This window comes from Dreissena polymorpha, chromosome 7 (genome assembly GCF_020536995.1).
Source record: "Dreissena polymorpha isolate Duluth1 chromosome 7, UMN_Dpol_1.0, whole genome shotgun sequence".
Classification (NCBI taxonomy): Eukaryota; Metazoa; Mollusca; class Bivalvia; order Myida; family Dreissenidae; genus Dreissena; species Dreissena polymorpha.
This window is the reverse complement of record NC_068361.1, coordinates 100,768,066-100,791,000: the sequence shown is the minus strand read 5'-3', so window position 1 is coordinate 100,791,000 and position 22,935 is coordinate 100,768,066. Positions and strand designations below refer to the sequence as shown.

The 22,935-nt window shown below is 35.2% G+C and overlaps 1 pseudogene; it reads left to right on the top strand.

The window, feature by feature from the left end:
- Positions 1 to 1,003: 1,003 nt before the first annotated feature.
- On the top strand, positions 1,004 to 19,627 carry LOC127839970 (uncharacterized; annotated as a pseudogene).
- The last annotated feature ends 3,308 nt before the right edge of the window (positions 19,628 to 22,935 follow it).

Genomic DNA, 22,935 nt, shown 5'->3' with positions numbered 1-22,935 from the left:
CACTTTGATATTCAAGACTGCGTATCGCGATAAATAGTTGACATTTTAGATGATTTTTTGCACACAACATCTTCAAGGCCTGTTTTTTTAAAACGCATTGATTGAGTCGTAATCGGAGCTACTCTTTGTCAAACATTTCGGTATGTTTTGCTGACATGTATATACGACTTTGTTGACTTCCGTCTCATTTCCAAATCGAGGTTGAACATTATTTGCGGCCACATGCTATACATCTGTTGGAAAGTAAGACGTTTACGCATTAATTTAAAGGCCATTTAGTAGTATTTCTGCCTGCAACAGTCCATTTCAGTTTTGATTCGTGTTTAAGATTTTGCAACACCTTAAGTGAAATGAAGAATTAGGGCAATAGCGGATCAAGCGTGAGAATATGCGTATTGATATTATATTATATTAAAATATCTGCAAATCTTGTTGATTCTTTCAATAAATGATCTCAATCTTAATGTTTTATGTATGTTCCATGTTCAATATCGATGATTAGATAAGATGGAAACATGGACTATAAGATGCCCATATCTGTTCGATCTATTTAGGATTTTCAACAGATAATTCATTTACGAACGACATGCGTAAAGTGTACATACAATATAACATATAGACATCAATTAATAACAAAAAAATGAATATAATTTATAACTGGCAATGTAACTTGGCCATTGTAAACAGCACAGTTCATGTTTCAACAGTTCAAAAAGCGTGTTAGATGCCCTACTGAATGGTTTCGATCACGTGATCTGTTATGGCTACAACTGATCCGTTAATGCGTGAATTCTGAGGCGAAAAACAGGAATCACAAATACATTTTGCATGCGCTTAAAAATAAGACTATTCGCCGAAACAGTAAGCAAAGGTAATATTTAATCAAACCGGTGTTAAACAAGTCTCAAAATATGTATTGCTTTTCACCAGAACAACTTTATTAAGCTACTGATCCGGTAATGGTAGCTTGACTGTATTTAAAATCCAATCTCATCCATCAAGGATGTCAACACCAAGGGTTTTCTTATTCATCTTGCCTGCGGACAGGTAAGCAACTTCTTCTGGTCAAAGACCAATAGACAAGGAGGATAAATAACCAACATTTTATGTATAATCGATGATTTAGTGCGCTCCTGTCAAATAAGTTATACCAATCCAAGTGGCAACATATGGCTATTAACGCTCGACTGGTCATTGTTAGCTGGGGTACTACTTAAAGTACACTGGGTAATACTATATATACTTAAATGTACCCCAGGTAAAAAAAATATACTAAAACGTACCCGGCCAATTTTCACTGACTGTACCCGAGTATTATTCCCGCCCAAAATCCGATGTCATAAAACGCGCTACAGAAAACAAAACAAGATTCTCTTTGAAAAAAAACTTCCTCAACATGCTTTTTGAGCAGGACTTTCGATAATATAGAGGCTATTTTACAGAATATTGACATTAATATAACATAATTAATTTTAAAAATTAGCTGATAATGACCAATTTAGCGTTAGAATTTCCGGGTACATGTTAGTAAATGTACCGTACCCGGGGAACATTTAAATGTTTCCAATTTGAAAATATGACAAAATTAAACATTAACTCTCCTCAGAATTCTTCGCATTCCCAACAGGGTGAAAAAAACTGTATTTTTATTAGTGCTCAGCATAAAGGTTATGATGTTATCGTTTGCTCAGTAACAGAATAAATATTTATTATTTAATTTGAACAAAAGGCAATGGTCAAGTATTGTGAACAAATTAACATACATAATATTTCTGTTTAAGAAAGAGCAGTTACTTTAACTATGCAATGTAAATGTTTTATGCCCTTAACATCTACTGATACCAGAAGCATATAGTGATTTGCCCGTTCATTCATCCGTCTGAACAAGTTGAACCCAAATTGACACTTTTCCTATACATCAATACTGCTCTTTTACATAGCTCTGTTAAGTCGTATGAATGTTGACTTTGAACACTATCAACACACCAACATCTCCCTCATCTCATTTTGAACATGACATTGACCTACTTATACACTAAGATTAATTGAGAAGGTCCTCATTTTGATTTAATTAGCCCAAAATGATGTTGTTCTACTTAAAAAATTGTGTCTCTTGTATTGTATGATGTCTTTGAAGACTATCGACACATCAACATCCCCTGACTTGATTTTGATCTTAAGATTGAACTACATATTGACCAAAACTAATTCAGAAGATCCAATTCTTGGTTAACCAAAAATACTATTTTAAAATCTCAAGATCAGAGAGTGGGATATTGTGTATATTGTTTTACAGGACTGCACTAGAAGTAGAATATATTGTGTATATTGTGTTACAGGACTGCACTAGAAGAATATGATATTGTATATATTTGTTTTACAGGACTTCACTATAAGTAGAAGATATTGTGTATTCTGTTTTACAGGACTGCACTAGAAGTAGAAGATATTGTATATACTGTTTTACAGGACTGCACTAGAAGTAGAAGATATTGTGCGCCAAGCAGGGGCAGTTCCTGCCACTATAGGGATCATAAAAGGACAGGTGTACATAGGTAAAGCAAACAACAATAGTTCTGCTTCTTTTCTTTCTACCAAACCTATAATTTGTTTTTTTCTCTCTAGATATGCAATGTTTGTTAATGGGATATCAACAGGTATGACATTGCTATAAAGTTACAAACCACATGTAGGTAGTCAGAGTAATTGCTGACCTTTTGCCCTGAAAACATAAAACTGTTATGAAATAAACACTCAAACTCTGAACTCGTAAATTTTGAAAATGACTTGGTCAGATGATTGAACAACCGGGCTTATTTGCCTTCTTTAGCAAGGGCCTTTTAAAGGCCCCTTTCCCCAAGAGAAAGGCCCCTTCCCCTAAGAGAATTTCTTTAAAATGATGCAATTTTCCCCAAAGTTCAAGCTTACTTTGGTAAATTTCTTTCTCCTTTTCAGTTTTGTTGATAATTTTGTGTTTTAATGGAACTCCAAGCACTTTCCCAAAATCAAGAAAAAAAGCCATGGGCTTGTAACATTTTGGCAGGGTAAAAAACTCATATATGTGTTGTGAAACTTCTTGTACAAAGGGCTTTATGATAATTCAATGGCACATCAGTGATTTAAGGCCCAGTTTGCTATTGACCAATACCTATCCCTGTTGTGTTGCACTCCAACTATTATATAGCAAATCAGGCTTTATGTTGTAAACTTCTTTTTTTTGTCTTCTAATCTCAAATGTGCACAAACATTAGTGATGTTTTTTAAAAGCATTGTACACCCCAAAGTGCATTGTCTATTAGTAATGTATGCCTTAACCTGCATAAGTCTTGACCTTAGAATAACTGAAAAATTTAATCAACTTCAGCTATGAAATCATATGCGCAGGACAATACTATATATGTTTCCAAGGCTTGGAAAGGGACCAGATAGAGTACCTCGCTGATCCTGCTACAACTGCAGTGAAAACCTCTCGACGTGATCTCGCATATGTTCTATCTCAGGTACAGTAGGCAGCTTGTCTATATGTTACATGGCTCAACTGAGATTCATTAAGAATTGGGAGGTGCTGTATATGGTTATTATTGCTTTTGGAAGTTATGTAGTATTCTAAGTTACACATTTTGATAACAATACATAAACAATACAGTTGTTTTCCTGAAATTATTTTTTAGTTTGAACAAATTGTGTTTACTTATTTAATCATAACAGCTGGAGCACACTTAATAGGCTATTCATATCTTATGGTGGAGAAAACTTTATTTGTCCACTAGACAATTTAATTTTAAACCAAAAAATATAAGAGGGCCCTTCCAACGTTTTCGTCAATTGACAAAATTTAAAAAAATGTTTCAGATTTGCACATTTTCATTTTTGTTATGATATTTTGTAGGAAATAGTAATACAGACCATTTACCATGCTCTTAATTATCCATTATATGCATCTTTTGAAGATTTGAAAACCTTAAAATTATAAAGCGTTGTGCGATGCAAAACGATTGAATAATTTGGAAAGTTCTGTTGCTGAAGTTATATTTTGGGAAAATACGAAGACTGCTTATATAGGTAAAAAATACATCCGCTCTAATCATGAGCATGGATGGTCGAGCGGTCTAGGCGGGAGACTTTTTACTCCAGGACTCCAGGGGTCAATGGTTCGAGCCCTGTTGAGGGTTACTTTTTTTTCGTTTTTTAAATTGTATTCTTGTTTTTTTTACTAGAGATGTTTAGGTCAAATGTTTGAATTTATGAATATAAAGCATTTAATGACATGCTTCAATACATGCCAAAATTTGTTGGACAGCCCCTTTAAGAAGCAATAACTATGTATTTTTTGTGAATAAGATTTAAAGTTGCGATTTATTTTAGTTAAATTATATGTATCTAGTAGATGTTTATCTTATTCATCTGCAGACTTAACCTAAACAAGTGTATAAAGAAAACATCTATACTTTTTGCAATCAAGTTCAAGTTAAACATATAATAACATGTATTTTAAAAAGCTGTTAAGACAGAGACCTACATTGACACAGCCAATAATTTAAGATAAACTTTGGGGATTTTTTGTTTTTAAAAAAAGTCTCTTATAAACAAGAACCTAGTCTAGATGGATAGAGTCATCCTTGTTGAGTCTGTGCAAACTGCGCAGGCTAATCTTGGACGACTCTTCTTTCATTACATGCATTAAGTCCAGTTTTCACAGAACAAGGCTCAATCTAGGTATTGTTGTGTGTACAGCTCTAACAATTTCAGTATGTATATTTTATACAGGGACTGAATGGTGGTACCACTGTCTCTGGCACAATGGTGCTGGCTCACATGGCAGGCATACCAGTGTTTGTGACTGGAAGCATAGGGTGCGTGCACAGAGGGGCTGAGTCAAGTAGGTCACTGAGTCCCATTTAAAACTAATTGAAGTTTGCGTCTCATTCTGAGAAAATGGGGTTAATGCATGCGTATAAAGTCTTGTCCCAGATTAGCCCATGCAGTATGCTAATCAGGGACGATACTTTCCGCCTAGACTGGATTTTTGTTTGAAAGAGACTTCCATAAAATGGAAAGTGTCATCCCTGATTTGCCTGTGCACACTGCACAGGCTAATCAAGAACGACACTATGCACATTAATAAATTCAGTGTTCATTGAACCAAACTCAATTAAGAGATTTTTGAGCAGGTTTTCAGCAAAGTTGACAAACATGGTTATAAGATTGGGGCTGTGCAGGCGATGGGCAGACTGCTGTTTGAATAGAAAAACTTCATTTTGCATTATCAAACCTTGATAAAAATTTGGATAATGCAAGCTTGCATGGAGACCTAGCTTAGAATTGGATTAAAGCCAGTCAGCATCATAAAGGGGAATTAACTGTTACCAACAATTTGGAAAATTCTTGTTAATTTTTTTCATCAAATTTATGATACTGTCACTTTTTAAGTATCTGGCAAACAACTTCCCCAATTCTATTGATGTTGCTGCAGACATCATATGACCAAATGAATTTTATTGTCATAAATTTGCATTTTACTGTTTTGTTCCTTTGCGCAGCGATATTATTGATTGCAGTAAGTTTGCTATCCATACTTTTTCTTCCAGCAGACCACGCCATCTTGGAAAAACAAACAAATACTCTACAATACAAAAAAAATTTTTTGAATGTATTATTTGATTGATTGGCTAAAATGGTAGCATTATATTTGTTTCAACCAATCAGAAAGCAGACTAAAATCAAAGTTAGATTCGTTCTCTTTAAACATAGAGAAATGTGATATTCATCTCTGATTTTACATCAGCATTTTTGATGATTCATACCATGACATAATACAGTTTGTATACACTGAGTGCTTTAAGGTCTAATCTGGAAGGTGTAAAAAAGGGTATGTTTTAAGAGCTTTAAGCAGTTAGATAGAGTGTGAGCGACATAAATTGCAACATTACTACACAATTTTTTGGGCAACATTTTTGAAAATTATCCAAATATATCGCCATTTGGCGGCCTAGAAAAGTACTGCATTTTAACTTTGTTATGTTATGTTTATTATCAGCCATGGACATCAGTGCTGACCTGACAGAGCTAGGCAGGACACCGATAACCGTGGTATCAGCAGGGATCAAATCCATCTTGGACATTGGCCGGGCACTGGAGTATCTGGTGTGCTCATATTGTTTGGTTACTCAACTCATCCGTCCAGTTTACTATTTGCTGCAGATTTTCATCAAATTGCTGATATCATTTAAGATCTCTTGTTTTAGACATTGTTGCTTAAGAAAGCGCAATGTTTTCAATTATTTCTTCTGCTGCATGACGCAAACATGCATCTGCAGGGACAGAAGTGTTAAGTTTTGTTTTATATGTTACTTACACTGAAAGATTACAGCTTATTGTTGAAACTCTATGGAGTCTGTGTCCTTCCTAGGGAGAGTCAGTACTTATTGTATGTTTGAGAGATCAAGGAAAAGCTGTCTCAGTCGGGATCAAACTAAGGTCCATCGATTTCCTGGGCAGACTCCATATCCACTATTCCATTTATGACTTATTAGGCTGGCTGTTGCCTGAAGCTTACTTGTAAAATGTTTGTAGGCTTATTTTGACAAAAAGTCCAATATAAGAATATTAGATTATTATGCCCATATTCAAGTATATAATTGATTTGCTATGAACGGTTTGCTTGACTTTTGCGCGTCGGTTTACCTCATCTGCGTTTTTTCTGATTTTTACCATTCTTCTAAAAATATGCTTGGCCATAATTTTCCATTAGCTTAATCCTTTTTGATTGTATATAGTTAACATACTGACAAATTAGGTACTTGTTCACAGATTTTGGCATATTTTGAAATTTATCATTTAATGATCAAAATTTATGTCAACAAGTTATACTCACCTCGGCTTGAATCACTGACCATTGGAGTAAAAGTCTAGCGCTTAAACCACTTGGCCAGCCGTGCTATGATTGGTTATTGTGTATTTTATACTTTGTATAAGTAATGCAGTTAATGTCTCAAAATATAACAATAACAACAGAACTCTCCAAATTATTCAATTGTTTTGCATTTGTGATGCTTTATAATTTTCATATTTTTAAATTGTCAAAAGATGCATATAATGGGTATTTTTGAGCATGAAAAATGTTTAGTATAATTGTTTCTTCGCAAATAATATAACTGAAACAAAAATTTGCAAATCTGAAACAATTTTTTTCAATCTTGAAATTTACCAAACCATGAACAGGTCCCTTTAATACTATACAAACGCTAATTTACTATGTGTGATATAATATATACAAAAAGGGTAACAGTACAGTGAACACCTTATCTGAATACATATCCCAAATAAACCATTAATATCATGATTTTCTCTATAACAGGAGACACAGGGTGTATGCATGGCAACTTACGGAGCGACCAATGATTTTCCAGCATTCTTTTCCTGCTCAAGTGGATTCAAAGCTCCGTACCATGTGACATCACCATATCAGGTGGCCTGTATGATAGGTCAGATTTCTTTACAGATTTACATTTGCATCGATGAGTTGCGTCATGCGAACATATGTCTTATGCCAAATAGGCCAGCGTAGCACTAGATCAGCCTGAGCATACTCTTTCCGCTATTCAATAATGCAATGTTTTTTGTCTCATTAATGAAAAGGGAAGCCCCTGACCAGATTGTGCAATTGCGCAGACTTGTCTGGAGCTACACTGTTTGCATATGTAATGAGACAAAGTTTTGTCTGATGCAGCTCATAATAATTAGTTGTAAATGTTTCCCAAACTTCTGCAGAGGATTAACAGAGTATGTTAGTACACCAGGATTACTTTGGAAAGAAACCGTTCACTAGCATGTTTGAATTAGGTTATCGTTAAATATCTCATTTCCTACAAAAATGACCTAATCCAATTGGCTTAGAGCGGTCACGTGCGCATGGTGTATTTTCCATACACCCCGATTAATCTTCATTCACCCTGAGTTATCAAGTAGTCGGTTGAGATATAATTGTTACACGGTTAGTAATTGATGGTTTATGGGATATACATCCTCAGTGCTTTCTCATATACTCGAGCTTTGTTCTCGTATGGTTTATGTAACTAATAGTATTTAGTACATGTTTTTGTGGTGTAATTTGTTTTAAAATTGTAATTCTTTTGATATATAGAAACACATTGAAGCTGTTCATAGGCCTTTTCTTCGCCATATTTATTTTATTTTTCTAATACATTGATAAAATACAAAACAATATGTACACTGACAAAATATTTGTTTTATGCAAGCCTCTAATGAGATTCAAACTCATAAACAACCATGCACTCCAATTAAAATTTAACATTGTATGTATACAATATATGCATGTCAGTTTTATGCAAGTAAGTGTTCTCATTACTGGATCTCTTTTCTTAATTTGAATTAAGAAATAATCGACGTGTAAGCGTTGGTTATTGCAGTAATAACCAACGGTTTGGAGTTCGGATGCGTAGTAATCAAACCATGAGGGCGTAGCCCAAGTGGTTTGGTAACAAGCATTAGAACAACAAACCGTTGGTTATTACCGAAAGTAACCAACGCTTACACGTCAATTATTTTGATTCTAACACGATTTCATTAATAAATTATCCACGATTTAAAGGTTATAAACGATAATTATTTTAACCGAACATCCTCCACTCCACGAAAATGTGACGTCACCACAACAATGAAAATCAAATGACGCCGTCTTCATTCATAAACAGTGCGCGGACAATCAAAGTGACGTCATACTTATCTCTAAATATAAACAAATGTTTTGCTTATTGATTCAAATAAAAAGGAGATAACCATAGAACAAATACATTAAATGAATGAAGCGGGACATTTTAGTACTATTTTGGTAGAAATGAACTGCAGTACGCAGACATATATTTCTTTTCTGAATCGCGCGTTAGCGCCCGTGCATTTTACTGAACTAATTCTAGGAATTTCCAGAACTATTTTCAAAACATTTGTCTTTGCCCATGGTTTGTTGCAGAATAACCAACGGTAGTTTTCCTTCTTTGTATATAGAAAACAAGTCACGTGCCGTGTTAGAATATTGTTTACAACACATATACTTGAACAAATTATTTTCAAAACATATGAGATTTTGTTTTTTAACCTCATGTGACGTATTTTACGAGTATGAGTATAAGACAGAAAAAACACATATTTTCAAGTTAAGCTTTGTCATGGAAACCATTCAGTGTCAGAGAAAGACTTCTATGAGTTTTAAAAGTTCCCGAAGTCTTTGTTTATTCTTCTTTTATAAAAACTTTAAGACATGCCTTAGTAAATATTGGTAAAATGATTAAAAACAGACCATTTGATAGAAAGTTTTCACTAAGGTACAACTTAAGTTGCCATTTCCCTCAGGGTCTTTGTGATAACTGGTGTCTGTTTATAAGAATTCTTAGTTCATGAATGATTCATTTTCCAGTTAAAGGGAAGTAAATGCGCTTCTCTTCCAGATAAGAATCATGAGCTCGGCCTGCAGTCCGGAAGCCTGAGGTTAATGAGGTATTGTGTTTTTCAAAAAAAATTCCATAACTGAAAACAGAAGTACTACATGATTGAAATAATATCTAACATGACAACCATACATGCCCTGATTCGCTCATTTTTTTGGGTGATCGACTTTAAATTCAAATCCAAGGATCCCAGCTTTGATTCATGGTCTGAGCCGAATTCTGGAAAATAAGGGCTTATTGCATGTGTGTTAAGTGTCGAAGATTAGCCTGTGCATTCTGCAAAGACTTATCAGGGATGACATTTGATGCCTAGATTTTCATGTAGATTTCCTCTTAATGAAAAAAATCCATAACAGCTGCAAGTTTTGCTGACTGCGCAAGCTAATCTGGGAGGACACTTTACACACAAGCATTAGGTCCAGTTTTCCCTAGAGTGCTGCTCATTTATTTCTGTTGACATTCACCATATACCTTTTATTCAAGTATAGCATTGTCGGTAACTGTAGTTTGTAACAGTTAAGCAGTGAACCCAGTAAAAGTAGTAGTGAGTAGGTTTACTAACTGACATGACTAAAAACATTGTTGAGAACAGCAAAAATCCAAACAATCAAAGAAAACAAACAGACGACCATATGATTGTTTCACAGACTACTAAATATGAGCCTGGCTGTGGGAAAATGGGGTTTCATGCATGTGAGTCAAGCGTCCTTGATTAGCCTGGGAAGTAGAAGACATTTTCTGAATGAAAAATTCCCTAAAATTTAGAGTGGCGTCCGTGATAAGCCTGTGCAGGCAGACTACACAGGCAAATCTGTGATGACACTGAACGCACATGCATAAAACCAGTTTTTAAAGAGCAACACTCAAGACTATCTATTATCAGTAGTTCCCACATTGTGTTTCAGAAACAAGGGGATAAGTGGTAAGGAAGTGACCCCCTACATCTTAAAGAGAGTGAATGATCTAACCCAGGGAAAGTCATTGCAAGCCAGTATCCTTCTAGCGTACCATTGGGGCAGGGATATGAGGGGAAGGGCAGGAAGGGTATGGATATGAGGGGAAGGGCGGGGATATGAGGAGAGGGTAGGGATATGAGGGGAGGGGGCGGTAAGGGCATGGATATGAGGGGAAGGGCGGGGATATGAGGAAAGGGCAGGGATATGAGGGGAAGGGCGGGGATATGAGAAGAGGGCAGGGATATGAGGGAAAGGGCAGGGATATGAGGAGAGGGCAGGGATATGAGGGGAGGGGGCAGGAAGGGCTGGTCTATGAGGGGAGAGGCGGGAAGGGCGGGGATATGAGGAGCGGGCAGGGATATGAGGGGGCGGGTCGGAAAGGGCAAAATGCTTTTGCAGGTTTATGTGCCCTTGACCTTTATCAATTTTGTAATACTTTACATTATTGTAGATGTGTTGCAAACTAGTTTCTCAGTTCTCTATGTATCAACATGAAACTTTATAGAAATGTTGTTAGTACTGTAGAAGTGCAAGATGTTATTTGGCCTATGGCATGATATTTTCTGCAGAGATGTATGCCCTTGTAACTATGAAAACATCATTGTACATTGTGTACTTTGTGAAGCAAACTGTTTTATGTATATCAGAATGAGACATTATAGGAGTGCTGCTTATACTGTGTACAAGTGAAAGATGATGTTTTGTGTTGGGTTTGTTTTTCAAGCTCTTGTTTTCATAGTTATTTGCAATGGAACTTAGACAATTGATTCAATAAATCAATGCAAATATCTTTGTCTTTTTATGTGATGTTTTTGAAGGAGCAAGTAAACAAAGTTTGGAATTAACTTTACTTAAGCTTAAGTTTTGCACCTCCTTGAAATGATCCAGTATGTCGGGGGTATTTGTAATCTTCAATGACTGTTTGCCATGATGATAGGTCTCTAAAATTTCCAAATTTCATCATTTTAAATTTAAAATTGCATGAAAATGTGTGATTTTATTGCTGGAAAAGGGCAATGGTTATTTATTTTTTCCTTAACCGCAATTATATATTTATCTTATCAAGAATAATGCAGCAGTTGGTAGTGCTATAGCTGTAGAATTAAACAAGTTGAAACAAATGGAGGGAGGAAACTCTTCAAATATCAAAGAAATATATGCTACAAAGGGAGATCATCAAAAGTATCATAATATTTCCACTGGAGGAAACACAGTTTATTCTACCTTAAGAAACACAGCCATTACAGCAGAAACAAATGTGGATAGATCAAGTAAACCAAAAAAAGTTGTAAGTAAAGCGATTGTTTTTTTCGTTTCCAAGTGTATCAGATGATGTTAAACAAATTGAATTTACCTCATAAATTATATCTTTATTTGAAGTCTTCATTTTTATTTATCATTAAAAAGAAAAATGGTTTTATTTTATCTATTATATTAAAAATGCTTGTATCTTTAAGAATAGCTCAAGATTTGCTACCCTAATCTTTATACTTGTCCCAAAATAAACATTTTAAATAATTATTTTATTGTTTGCATGCTTCATGTGAGAAATAAAACCATTATCACATGATCATATAAGATTTTGAAATCAAGGTTATACAATAAAATGGATTATAATCAAATAAATGCATGGAATGAAATGTATAAGTATTTTTACAATTCAAGTTATAATAATTATTATTATCAATAAGTGTGATAGTACATGCTATACATTGCTTATTCATTATAAATTCTTGAAAAAATATTATGTGGTATAATGTTTTCTAAGTTTTAACATTTAACTTATTAACATTTTTATAATCATGACTTCAAATTTTATATTATATGCATCGTTTCAGACAGTTGTTGGTTGTTCCATTGTGGACTTCACAGTAAAGGTGACCCAGCCTCATTTTAAGGTAACATTTTTCACTTTGATCAGTTTTTAAGGTATTAGCCATGAGTTACAAGCTTCATATAATTAATGCCCATGGGGTGTTGTCCACGAATAAGTTCAATGCAAAATATAGCAACAGCCTGTTACCCCAAAAATAATAATTATAGTAAATATATAAAGTCTTATGTGCGGGGCAGGGAACTATCTAAAGCATTAATGTATATTGTTCCTTCTTTCTTAATAGGTTCTTACATTTTAATACTTTTCTCCTATATCCTATTCCTGTGTCTACATTTGAGTGAATTTCAATTATATCAAATCACTTGATTATTTTTGCTTTTGAATCTTGAAAAATTCTCCAGCTGATGCTTGATTTGCAGTGTATTTGTAAACATATAAATTAAGGAACTTGTTCACCCCATTGGAATTTGTCACTTCAATTTTGGAATTGTCATTTGAACTGCAATTATTGTTTATTTGGAAATACAATGTTCATTCTGGGCAGAGTGCTCTCAGTCATAAAATCTGTATGACTAATCTATTTTTATGGGGCCATGATTTTTTGATGCATTCACCAATTAAATATCTAGTTAGACACAGTGCAGGGTAGCCTAACAATGGCTTATATCAACTAATATTATGACTAAGCAATGTGTTCAAGTAACTTTATGTATTTATTCTCATTTCATTTTCAACGGAAGTGCCTAAGTAATTGTAAAGGACTGGGATAGCCCACTGACAATTTTTTAGTGTAAGCTTTTTACAATTTTATGCGGGAATCCTCCAGAATTAGCACAGGAAATCGATTGATTAAGTACACTATTTTATGATCCTTTGCTGTGGGAAAATTGGGCTTAATGTATATGCATAAATTAAGTCCCAGATTAGCATATGAAGTCCGCACAGGCTAATCAGAGAGGACAATTTCTGCCCAAACTGGATTTTCATTTAGAGTAGTCTTCCTTTGAACTAAAATTCCACAAAAGGGAAAAGTTTTGTGCCTGGTTACCCTGTATGGACTGCTTAATCTAGTCTGGGAGGACACTTAACGTTCATGCATTTAGGCCTGTTTTCCCAGAGCAAGGCTCACTTTGTATGGCACACAATCACCACTGGTTTCAGAGCAATGGAGCTTGTTACGCTGGCCACATACATCAATCCTTTGGAGGAGTGGGGCGTTACCTTGCCGACGGGTTGTTAAGGCTGGGCACCGACACACTCTTCCTGTCAGCTGTAGGGGACGACTCCTATAGAGCAGCGTTTGAACAGCACTGTACTCATATGGTAATTCGGAAGCATTTGTTATAAATGCATGTTGTTCAATTAATATTGCAATAAGTAAATTATAGCCCTGCAGACATTGTTTTAGATGGGGTATATTGGAGTTTTTGTGATGGTTAGTCAGTGGTAGGGGGTAAGTCAGCATAGATAGTTATTTGTATTTTTGTTTCTTTGTGGTAGAAACTACTTCTTTAGTGATCAAGCCTTTAAATTAAAATAGCTATGTCATCATTGGAAATTGGAAAGTGATGAGTTATTTGCAATTTAAAATAAATGTCAAAGCGGTGCATGTTTATAAGTCATATATGTGTAAAAGTTCTTCCTTTTTTCCAATATTTTTTCATCCTAGTTGATGTTTTTCTCATTATTTTATCAAACAAACGTTCTTTTATAATAAAATTAAATCTTGGATGTACATGACCTGTTTAAGTGTTTTACCACAAACAAACGTATGCAAGTATTTAGTAAAAACATTCTGGTTTGAATAAACAAAACAAAACCAAACAAAAATTCAACATTGTTATGTTATTGATAAAAAATTGACTTGAGAAATTTGCCAACTCCTCTGTCAGCTGCCTTTCTTGTTTGTTCAATAATTTCAAAGATGTAAGTGGATTATTGCAATTATGTGCTTTTATTGTCATCGCCTGATTAGTCAGTGCAATATTTAATTGAGAAGTCTTAATAGGCAAATCTCTTACATTCTGACTGTGATAACACAGTGTTATTGAAATCATAAAACAAAGGCGCTCATTATTTTAAGAACCTATCAGGTGTTGCTAGGTTACCGGGTCACCGGACAGCGACCTACTGTGCCATGCTACGGGACACCGGCCACTTACTGTTCGGGTCAGGATACCAATATTGCATCACAGATAACACCACAATATGTGAGAAAGTTTCTTATTAAAACAGCATATTTCTTGAGCAATTTTTGCATTAATTTACCCTTTTAAAAAAACAATTCATAAAGTTTATAATATACTTGTGGACACAGTGATATATTTACCCCTGGATTACTGCACTACTTGTTGATTGCATGCAAAGATCTATTATTTGTTTAAATAGATCTTTTTACCATCTTGATTCTGTGATTGCCGTATGTCATCATAAGATAAGGACTTAACTATAACCTCTCTGGTCACAAAGTGGTCATATGTTCATACATGATTATGATCAAATAATTTACAAATTAAGGTTTGGTCCACTAGACCAAATTGCATTGTTTCTAGCTATACATTACTAATACAATGACACTGATCATAACCAGTTAATTTTCTTGATCAAAATGTAAATTCTGTAATTACTTCTAAATTCTAAATGTAATATGACAGCCATGTATAATAAAAATTATGATGACGGAAGTAACCATATTTGGCAAGCCTTGTGGATCTATAGATACGTTTTTGGGACTGATAATCCCACAAATCTTGAATTTGAAACTCTTCTATTACAACTAGTCCTACCATATACATGTACATTACTAATTTCTATTACATTTTTCAAGCCATGGGCTGCATGTTTGGCTAGTAGTGAGAGTGCCGACTGGTTTGTAGCACTAATGTCTTTAAAATTCTAGGCCAAAATAGTACCATGTATATCAGTGTTAGGTATGTGTACTGCAATATTATACATGTGTTTGTAAGCTGCAGTCCCGAAAAATGTGTGCAGAACATATCTATATACTTGAAATGTTAGCTGCATTTTGCAAAAAAGGTACTAATGTCATATTCATCTTGTCAGGAGTTAACCACAAAACTTTGCATGACTAAGATATCCAGTTTTGAGAGGCAGCTGGCTGACTCTGACATTGTATGTATGGACGGCAACATCACAACAAAGGCAATACAGACCATATGTGGTATCTGTAGAGTGAATGGGGTACTGGGTAAGACCATATGTGATATATGTAGTGTGAACAGGGTACCAGGTAAGACCATATGTGATATATATAGAGTGAACGAGGTACCGGGTTAGACCATGTGTGATAAATGTACAGTGAAAGGGGTACCGCGTAAGACCCTATATGATATATGTAGAGTGAACAGGGCACTGGGTAAGACACTATGTGATATATGTAGAGTGAATAGGGTACTGGGAAAGACTATATGTGATATATGTAGAGTGAACTGGGTCCTGGGTAAGACCCTATGTGATCTAGTAGAGTAAACTGGGTACTGGGTAAGACCCTATATGATATATGTAGAGTAGAGTGAACTGGGTACTGGGTAAGACCTATGTGATATATGTAGAGTGAACTGGGTACTTGGTAAGACCCTATATGATATATGTAGAGTGAACAGGGTACCGGGTAAGACCATATGTGATTTATGTAGAGTGAAACAGGTAAGAACCTATATGATATATGTAGAGTGAACTGGGTACTTGGTAAGACCCTATATGATATATGTAGAGTGAACAGGGTACCGGGTGTGACCATATGTGATATATGTAAAGTGAAGGGGGTATAGGGTAACACCCTATATGATATATGTAGAGAGGACAGGGTACTGGTTAAGACAATATGTGATATATGTAGATTAAACGGGGCACAGGATAACACCCTATGTGATACATTTAGAGTGAATGGATTACCGGGTAAGACCCTATGTGATAAATGTAGAGTGAACTGGGTACCACAGAAGACCCTATGTGACATATATAGAGTGAACGGGGTACCAGGTAGGATCCTATGTGATATATATAGAGTGAACAGGGTACCAGGTAGGACCCTATGTGACATATATAGAGTGAACAGGGTACCAGGTAGGATCCTATGTGATATATATAGAGTGAACAGGGTACCAGGTAGGATCCTATGTGATATATGTAGAGTGAACAGGGTTCCAGGTAGGACCCTATGTGACATATATTGAGTGAACGGGGTACCAGGTAGGTTCCTATGTGAAATATATAGAGTGAACGAGGTACAAGGTAAGCCTGTGCTGTTTAGTGAAAGGGTTGAATATTTTGAATGCTTTATTTTAACACTCTTATGTGTTAAGTTATAATAAATAATGCATAAAGCTTGCAATGAATGGTTTTAAATCAAATATTGGCAGTTGTAATGATTAATTTTTATGCCCCTGGTAGGGTGGCATTAAGCAGTTGAACTCTCCGTCAGTATGTCAGTATGTGTGTATGTCAGTCTGTTCGTCCGTCCTAAAAAAACACTTTAACGTTGGCTATAACTTTTGCATTATGGAAGATAGAAACTTGATATTTGGCATGCATGTGTATCTCATGAAGCTGCACATTTTGAGTGGTGGAAGTTCAAGGTCAAGCTCATCCTTGAAGGTCAAAGGTAAAAAAATAAAAAAATAAAAAATCAAAGGGGCGTTCTCATGAAGCTACACATTTCGAGTGGTGGAAGTTCAAGGTCAAGGTCATCCTTCAAGGTCAAAGGTAAAAAAAATATTTAAAAAATTCAAAGCAGCGTTCTCATGAAGCTGCACATTTTGAGTGGTGGAAGTTCAAGGTCAAGGTCATCCTTCAAGGTCAAAGGTCAAAAAAATAATAATTTCAAAGCGGCGCAATAGGGGGCATTGTGTGCCTGACAAACACATCTCGTGTTAAAGGAAGTTACTGTACTGGTCATAGTCTGTTTGTTTGTTTATTTTATATTCAATTTGCTTGTTGTTTTAAAAAGTATTTCAATTGTAAAATGGTTGTAAACAAAACAATTCTAATTTTTTGCGGGAAAGCTGAGGTGTTAACCAAATGGCTATCAATTGTTGAAACCTACGTTATATTTTTAACCAGGTTTTCCGAAGGAAAAAACTGGCTTTTAGATTAGCGAATGTCGGCGGGTGGACGGGTGGGCTGGGGAGCTAGCGGGCGGGCGGAACAAGCTTGTCCGGGCCATAACTTTGTTGTTCATTGTGAGATTTTTAAATCATTTGGCACATTTGTTCACCATCATTAGACGGTGTGTCACGCGAAAGAATTACGTCAATATCTCCAAGGTCAAGGTCACACTTTCAAGGTAAAAATTGGCCATAAATTAGCTTGTCCGGGCCATAACTATGTCATTCATTGTGAGATTTTACCATCATTTGGCACATTTGTTCACCATCATTGGACAGTGTGTCGCACAAAATAATTACGTCAATATCTCCAAGGTCAAGGTCGCCATGACTAACAATAGATTTATTTTGAAACAAAGGGGGCTAATTATAAACAATCAGTTCAGTTTGAGTTGTCTCCCTTTATCATACTTTTTTTCCTACTTCAAACCTGGTTTTGTGACAATTTTGTCCCTTGTTTTGTTTATTAAATACTATGGGTTATTGACCTGAAAAATCGTTTTCATAAATATTGATTAGCCAACTAATGACCACTACATGCACAAATGAAGTCTTGGAAACAACACCTATTTGAATGGATAACAGCTAATATGATAAAGCATATATAGCCTGAATTGTAACTGTTTTGAAATTTCATCCTTTGATTGAATATCCTGCAGAACATATGAGATGTCTCATAAATCTATTAATTATTGCTAAATTTTCCTAGCATTATCTGCCACAGTCAATCAAAAAGCATAACGATGCTGACTGCGGTAAATTTTATAACTAGTTTAAACCTATCTTTTTATGCTCGATTGCATGAAAATCCTCAGGCTTATTGAAACATTCTCCGTTTCCTGGGCCTAGAACCAGTACTTTGTGTCTTTGGGGAAAATCTAAAGAACGCTTCTACAGTGGGGATCAAACCCATGACCACCCAGTCGCTAGGCAGACACCTTATCCACAACACCACGGCTCCCTCATAATTTTACAATTTTACAACTGAATACTGTTGAAAATGATGACAAATCCAATAAAAGAAACACAAAAAAATTAACTTAAAATCTTCAAATGAGGCGCGTTCTAGGACTACTGGTTAATGCATGTTCTTACAGTGTCATCCCAGATTAGCTCTGCAGTCAGCCCAGGCTTTTCAGGGACTTCACTTTTTGCTTTTATTGAAAATTTTTGCTTAAAGCGGCCTCTTCAGAAACAAAATCCAGTTTAGTCAGAAAGTGCCTTGATGCACATTAATTAAGCCCAGTTTTCCCATAGCATGGCCCAAATACTTATGTACTGTGCTTGTGTTGTAGTACTGTTTGAGCCCACAGACCTCCTGAAGGCCATCAAGACCCTCCAGAGCTCCGCCCACACGGTTGTAACCTTGACCACGCCCAACTTCAATGAGCTCAGGGCCATGGCAGAGTTCATCACTGGGAAACAATATACTAGTATAGGCAATGGTCTAGATGTTATCACTAGGAAACCCTATACCATTATAGGTCATGACCTTGATGTTATCACTAGGAAACACTATACCAGTATAGGTAATGGTCTTGATGTTATCACTAGGAAACCCTATACCAGAATAGGTAATGACGTTGATGTTATCAATAGGAAACACTATACCACTGTAATAAGTATAGAGAATGGTGTTGTTTTGACATTGAATGGACTTTTGCATATTGATTACTTGTGAATATTCTGAATGATTCTGAATTTATTGAGAAAAAGTCCACAACAACGTGTGTTTTAGTCAGATATGTATTTCAAACATTTTGTCCAAAGTTTTCATCAGGATATAATACATGTGTACATGCAAGAAATTACACAACAGGTATAGAGTTAAAGTTAAAATTTTATGATTCCCCGGTTTCTTAGTACTTTTGTGTTTGTTTTTATAATAGGCTTAATAGTGGAATATATAGTTTTATTGGTGAAAGAAAAGCTTATTAATAGTGAAAAAAGAAACAATTATTATTTTTATATTTGAAAGTCAATCATATTATTTTTTATAAATGTTTGTAAGCAGAGCAATACTTTTATATTTAGACAATGCGGTGCATTGAAGTTTGTTGTTTTTTTACAGAATCAGCAGATGACTGCAGTTGTTCTGAAGTCATTGAAGAGTCACTACGTCTCCTGTCACCTGTGTCTGACCGCATTCCAGTAACCATGGTAACGTTAGGTCGCCATGGGGTCCTTCTGTGTAGCCGTGGAGATTTCATCATTGGAAAGGGTTCTTGTGTTCAGGTACAGTAATAACCCCTTTCCTGCTCAGATATGCATTTGATGTGTTTGTAGTCCCTTAATACATATGGAATTAATGGAGTTAATGACCTTTCTTACTTAATTCAAGTTTAAAGGCTTCATTTCCAAGCCTTAGATGCTGGTGATCAGTAAACAACATTAAACCAGATCAGCCTTCGAGTAGTACTGGTTTTATGGTGGTTGCCAATTTTATTTTGCTTCTGAGAGGGAAAGGGTGAAAGTGTATATTAGTTTGGCTCTGGGAAAATGGGGCTTAATGCTTGAGATTAAATTGTCGTCCCAGATGAGCCTTTGCAGTCCACGCAGGTTAATTAGGGACAATATTTTCCACCTAAATTTGATTTTGGCTGCAAAGAGACTTCCTTTAAAAGAAAAATACAATAAAAGTGGAAATTGTTTTCTATTATAAGCATTAGCAGACTGTACAGGCTAATCTTGGACAATACTAAACACACATTCATTAAGCCCGATGTTCCCAGAGGGAGGCTCATATATATTTTTCATCCTACAGCAGATATAGTGCAACATAAACATGTCGCTACTGATTGCCCATGTGAAGGTTGATGTCAAGAAGTAAAATGGGGTTGGCTTGGTAATTGGTGAACAAATTGAGTATTCATTATCAAATTGCAAACATAGATATTGTATCAAAACTTGAATTTGCATATCAGCATTACTACAACTATGGGAATGGTTTCTGCTAAAAAAACTTGAGGGCTTAAAAATAAATTCAGCTATTGTTGAGATGCTGTATACAGATAATATATACATGTATATACCTTATATGAAGATCTTTCTTGGTGAAGCTCTATTTGGTCATGGGGTCATAATGGCGCAAACTAAATCAAGTGTTCATATTCAAATACTCCAAAAATAGTAAGTTAGTGTAACGAAACTGATTTCATCTATATCATATATCCAGTTCATATAGTTATATTTTCCAGTTCAATTAGTGAGCCCCCAAGCTTCAAATTGAGATTATCAGGTGACATACGTCGTATATGTATTGTGTGGCAGTAACATATATTTGAATTCCTATTTCTTTGTCAGGAAATAATTGAAGAGCTACTCTATGGAAAAAAGTAATTTTGATTCTAATCAAAGGATAGTAAAATAAAGTACTTGTTACAGTATCAAAATCATCTGTCTGATAATTTTAGAATTTAACTTAATCCATCTATATAATTTTACCTTAAACATGATTTCGCTTAATGATGCATTTTTTTTAAATGTAAGGGCATTAGAAATCCAAATGATGTTTATTCATTTAACAGGTTTTTCTTTGATACCGTAGTATGAATCGGTAACTAAAATTTAAAAGATTTGGCTTGTTAAGATGAGATGTCATTTGAAAAGATTTAACTTGATTAAAAAAATATTTTTCATTAGTTTTAAATTAAATATTATGTTCTATTTTCTGCTTTTGTCCATGGGTTTGAAGTGGTTTATGATTGTTGATTTACACTTGTTCAAAGTTTGTGTGAGGGAAAATTTCACCGCTTTGTAACTTTACCTGATTTATTTATGTTAATGTATATGTTAATGTTTTCTATATTATTTGATTATGCCTGTTCCGTTTTATCATTATGTATTATCCATTTTCTAATATGAATAATAACTAATGCTAGCAATTAGTACAGTGACACTGATTACTATTTTATTTCAACTGATGAACACGCTTAAAATGAAAGAAAAGTTTGACCTGTTTTCAAATTATAAATCCATCCAATTTTTGAACACAGTCATATCAAACAAGAACTATAAACTGCAATGTGAAGAAGACAAGATTCATTATCATGTGTTTTAACATGTCTCTATTAATGCCTGTTTTCCTTCTCCAATTTTTCTCTTACTCCAGTAAGCAAGATTATAAACCCCACATCCATTTGTATATTTATAGAGAGAGGGTAGGGCCACTGTGCGACACTACCCCGCCCTGCCTGTCTCAGACAGTGCACCCATCGTCAGTGTGTCAGGTGCCGGCGAATGGTATGTACGGGGTTGTATTTGATCTAGGGGTGTGAGCTCATTTGAGCGTCGTTCTTGTAAAATTTGGCTTAAAGCATGTGCATTAAGTGTCCTCCCAGATAACACTGTGCAGTCCACACAGACTATAAATGGACCATACTTTCCGCAAAAAAATGGATTTTTATTTAGAAGAGACTTCTGTTTAACAGAAAATCCATTAACAGCGGAAAGTGTCGCCCCAGAACGGGGCAGATTGCACTTGCATTAAGTCCAGTTCTCCCAGAACGAGGCTCTCATTTGTTCTCCTTTCAGCTTTTTATCACCATGTAAGTGTCACTAATGCTGCATAAATCATTCTTTAATTTAATTTATGTTTCATGAAAACAAAGATGGGAAAAGGATATGTTGAATGAGTATTATGTAAAAAGAGAAAAGGAAATCTTGAAAAATAGGCACTACTTTCAAATGAAGCACAGAATGAAACTCATTGATTTTATAGAAAGTTACCACAAATGATCCACATGTGGAAACATGTGTTGTGAGATACAGCTGTTTTCTAAGCTAACTGAGAGGTCAGATGTGACCATATTACAGCTATCCTTTCAAAAAATGTATCATGGGGCGTCGCTTTTTGGCAGCTAGAAACGCCACTATATATTTCAAAACACATCGTCCTGTATACATTCACTTTATTCTTTTATGTCTTGATTGACTAAATATTCAAAACAACTCTGAGTCAAATATTTCTTTAACATTAATAATTAAACGAAAGTAACCTACATACGCACATTCATAATTTTAAAAAAATGTATCTACACTACCACGTTTATATTTCTTATAGCATGGTGTCAGCGTTCCTAACGAACATTCTGGAAGGTAATGATCTGAACACTTGCATGATGTCAGGACTCCAGGCCGCACACCTGTCTCTCATGTCCAATTAAACCGTGCCGGCCACTATGTAACGTAACGTTCTGAGAGTGGAGTCAAGTGTGAACCCAACGCTTTATTCACTTCTATTAAAGTGACATGTGATAAATAATTGACCAATATGATAATTATGATCATATAAAACATACTCAGGACTTCACTGGACCATTTACTAGTATGTGATTTGATTATATTTGTAAACAGTATTATTAGCTCGTCGTTTTTGGAGAAAACCCGAGGTATTGTCATAGCCAGCTCGCCATACGCCGTCTGCCGTCCGCCGTAGGCGTCGTGCTAAAACCTTAACATTGGCTCTTAAATCAAAGTGCTTCCACCTACAAATTTGAAACTTCATTTTTAGATGAACCTTGATGAGTTCTACACGCCACAACCATTTTTGG